This window comes from Priapulus caudatus, unplaced genomic scaffold (genome assembly GCF_000485595.1).
Source record: "Priapulus caudatus unplaced genomic scaffold, Priapulus_caudatus-5.0.1 Scaffold10328, whole genome shotgun sequence".
Taxonomy (NCBI): domain Eukaryota; kingdom Metazoa; phylum Priapulida; class Priapulimorpha; order Priapulimorphida; family Priapulidae; genus Priapulus; species Priapulus caudatus.
In genome coordinates this window covers 1-736 of record NW_014587389.1, presented here as the reverse complement: position 1 = coordinate 736, position 736 = coordinate 1, and positions in this window count along the sequence as shown.

Sequence of the window (736 nt, the reverse complement as noted above, 5' to 3'; positions counted from 1 at the left end):
CTCTCTCTCTCTCTCTCTCTCTCTCTCTCTCTCTCTCTCTCTCTCTCTCTCTCTCTCTCTCTCTCTCTCTCTCTCTCTCTCTCTCTCTCTCTCTCTCTCTCTCTCTCTCTCTCTCTCTCTCTCTCTCTCTCTCTCTCTCTCTCTCTCCTCCTCCTCCTCTCTCTCTCTCTCTCTCTCTCTCTCTCTCCCTCTCTCTCGCTCGCTATATATAAATATATACCGTTTGCCGACAAAAGCATAATTTTACGAGGCAAAAACGTTCGTGAAATCTGTATATATTTTGGGTGAAGATTTGTGAAGCCGTATTTCCGTGGGAAAACTGCATTGCGGGTTTTTTTACTCGTAGTAGACATTTCCACTGATTACTGAGCCCCTTGGTCAAACTCTTCAGTGGATTCGAAGTTCTGTTAGAGTGGTAAGACGCACTCCCTAACGCCAATTAATGGAATCTCATCGGCACTCGAAGTAAGGTGAATCTTTCTTTTATCAAGAGTGTAAACGGTTGTAAATGCATTTTGGGCCTGTTACAATTCTCGAAGCTTCGTGAATTTCTTATTCGGGTAACTTTGTCCGAAATTCCGAATGGGTTTTCAACGACCGTGGTCGGACCGCGGTGAAGTTTCATACACGCTACATTCAGTATATATATATATGTATATATATATATATATATATAGAGAGAGAGAGAGAGAGAGAGAGAAGAAGAGAGAGAGAGAGTAGAAGAGAGAGGAGGAGA